Genomic DNA, 3720 nt, shown 5'->3' on the forward strand with positions numbered 1-3720 from the left:
ATTCTAGGCCTTGGGCTTTATCAACTGCACCACCCAACTGCCTCTGAAAGGAGGGAAGCTGATGTTTCCCCAGCTCACCATGCTACAGATGCACAAGATCACTATGGATGCCAGACCTCAGCTGATGCCGTGTGGCATTAATCATGGCTTTAATGCTGTCTAAAGAGGTCCACCTGAGCACTCCAGGGTCCTGCTTGGCCCCTCTGTATGTACCTCTGCTGTGTCTGTCTTGGTCTTCACTGCTATTAGTGTCAGAGACAGAGGGACAGAGAGGAAAGAAGTCAAGTATGGCCACTGTCCTTTGAATCCTGGTTCACCAGCTCCTCCCGTCACAAGAGACAACATCATCACAATCCCAGAGGGTACACGATTCCTTTTGTGTGCCAAGATCATCAGAAATCACTCTGCCAGTCACTCTCTCTGTGAATCCTCTCCTCAGGCACCAGAGAAAAGGATTTGAAGAGATAAATGGCAAGGCAAATTCTCCCTGGCTACAAATAGAATGTCAGCGCTGCGAGGACCCTCAGAAGACTGAATGTCAGAGATGGGAGGGATCTTAGAACCTAGAATGTCAGAGATGGGAGGGCCCTTAGAACACAGAATGTGAGAGCTGGGAGGGCCCTTAGAACACAGAATGTCAGAGATGGGAGGGCCCTTAGAACACAGAATGTCAGAGATGGGAGGGCCCTTAGAACACAGAATGTCAGAGATGGGAGGGCCCTTAGAACACAGAATGTCAGAGATGGGAGGGCCCTTAGAACACAGAATGTCAGCGCTGCGAGGACCCTTAGAAAACAGAATGTCAGTGCTGCGAGGATCCTTAGAAGACAGAATGTCAGTGCTGCGAGGACCCTTAGAAGACTGAATGTCACAGCTGGGAGGAATCTTAGAACCTAGAATGTCAGAGATGGGTGGGCCCTTAGAACACAGAATGTCAGAGATGGGAGGGCCCTTAGAACACAGAATGTCAAAACTGGGAGGGCCCTTAAAACATAGAATGTCAGAACTGGGAGGGTCTTTAGAGATAATTACTCTAGTCTAAGACACATAGCGCTTAACTATGAAACCCAAGCTGAAAGTGACTTGCTCAAAGTCATGTGCCAAGTTAGCAGCAGAACCAGGAAGAGAGCCTAAGTCCCTTAATTCCCAGCGCCCTAATGGTTTTTGGACTAAAGCTATTAGATTCTCCCTCCACACAGGGAGGGTGAAAAAGTCTTTCCTTCCTCCTTTGAGATCTGACATGAACTATAATGAAGGCTGCTAACTTCCTCCAATATCCAGACATTACAGCAAGCCTCCCAAGACAGGGTCAAACTGGAAGACCTTTACTAATAATTCATGTGGGGGATGGATGATACAATCAGAAGGAATCCAGCAAGTATTGGAAAGGATTATAAAGACCTCGTCAAGAAAAGCAATACCTTGGGCCCAGACCAGGCTTTCATCATTGCTTCCTCTTAAAGACAGAACCTTAAAAAGTGAAAACCAAGTTTGTGAAGGGGCAACTGGCTAAGTAGATAGTGGCTGACAGTGGGATTTGGTGATCAGAACTCTACCAGCACCTTGTTGAGGGGGCAGTGTGCCTAAGGAGGACTGGTAAAAATGTATTTGCCTGAAGTTGCAGGTTACAAAATAAACCCACATAAATCATCTACATTTCTGTATATTACTAACAAAGTCCAACAGCAAGAGATAGAAAGAGAAATCTCATTTAAAACTATAGTGGACACTATAAAAAATCTGGGAGTCCACCTGCCAAAACAAACCCAGGGACTATATGAACACAATTACAAAACACTTTTCACACAAATAAAGTTAGATCTAAGTAATTGGAAAAATATCAGTTGCTCATGGGTAGGCCAAGCTAATATAATAAAAATGACAATGCTACCTAAATTAATTTACTTATTCAGTGCCATACCAATCAAACTGCCAGAAAATTATTTTCCTAGAGCTAGAAAAAATAATATCAAAATTCATCTAGAAGAACAAAAGGTCCAGAATATTAAGGGAATTAATGAAAAGAAATGCTAGGGAAAGTGGCCTAGCCCTACCAGATCTCAAATTGTATTATAAAGCAGCAATTATCAAAACCACTTGGTACTGGTTAAGAAATAGAGGGGTAAATCAGTGGAACAAGTTAGGTACTCAAGACACAGTAGTCTATGAATATAGCAATCTACTGTTAGATAAACCCAAGGACTCCAGTTTCTGGAATAAGAACTCACTGCTTGATAAAAAGTGCTGGGAAAACTGTATAACAGTGTGGTGGAAACTGAGCGTAGACCAATGCCTGACACCGTACACAAGAATAAAGTCCAAATGGACACATGATCTAGGTATAAAAATTGATACTATAAACAAATTAGGGGAGCAAGGAATAGGGCATTTGTCACATTTATGGAGAATGGAGAAATTTTTGACCAAACAAGAGATAGAGAACATTATGAAGTGCAAAATGGATAATTTTAATTACATTAAATTGAAAAGTTTTTACATAAACAAACCCAATGCAACCAAGAGGAAGAGGGAAGCAGAAAACTGGGAAAGAATTTTTGCAACTAGTATCTGTGATCAAGGCCTCATTTCTAAAATATATAGAGAACTGAGTCAAATTTACAAGGACACAAGTCATTCCCCAATTGATAAATGGTCAAAGGATATGAACAGACAGTTTTCAGAGGAAGAAATTCCTCTGCTATCTATAGTCGTATGAAAAAATGCTCTAAATCACTATTGATTGGAGAGAAGCAAATCACAACTCTGATGTACCATATCACCCCTGTCAGATTGGCTAATATGACAAAACAGAAAGATAATAAATGTTGGAGAAGATGTGAGGGAGTTGGAACACTAATTCGTTGCTGGTTCAGCTGTGAGCTGATCCAGCCATTCTGGAGAGCAATTTGAAACTATCCCCAAAGGGCTACAAAAACGTGCATACCCTTTGACCCAGAAATATTGCTTCTAAGACTGTATCCCAAAGAGATCATAAAAATGGGAGAAGGTCCCATATGTACAAAAATACTTATAGTGGTTCTCTTTGTGATGGCCAAGAACTAGAAATCAAGGGGATGCCCATCCACTGGGGAATGGCTGAACAAGTTGTGGTTTATGAATGTAATGGAATACTATTGTGCTATAAGAAATGATGAACAGGAGGACATCAGAGAGGCCTGGAAAGACTTAATTGGACTGATGCTGAGTGAAAAGAGGAAAACCAGGAGAACATTGTACACAGTAACAGCCACAGTGTGTGAGGACTGTTTATGACAGACTTAGCCCTTCACAGCAATGCAAGGACCTAAAACATTCCCAAAGGACTCTTGAGGCAAAATCCCATCCATATCCAGAGAAAGAACAATGGATTTGGAATGCAGAATGAAGCAGACTCTTTTCTCTTGTGTTATGTTTTGTTTTGGTTTGGTTTTTCTCATGATTTCTCCCATTCCCTTTAATTATTCTATGCAACATGACTAATGTGAAAATGTGTTTAATAAGAATGTGTAGAACCCATATAAGGTTGCATGCGATCTAGGGGAGGGAGAAAATTTAAGACTCATGGAAGTGATTGTTGAAAACTGAAAACAAATAAATTAATTTTTAAAATGTATTTGCCTGAAATCTTCTATTAAAGAAAACTTTCTATTAAAAATGGAGAGCAAGTAAGAAAGCTACCTTTGCATGTAAAATACAGGGCTCCCTCACACATAGGCCAGA

This window comes from Notamacropus eugenii, chromosome 5 (assembly GCF_028372415.1).
Source record: "Notamacropus eugenii isolate mMacEug1 chromosome 5, mMacEug1.pri_v2, whole genome shotgun sequence".
Taxonomy (NCBI): domain Eukaryota; kingdom Metazoa; phylum Chordata; class Mammalia; order Diprotodontia; family Macropodidae; genus Notamacropus; species Notamacropus eugenii.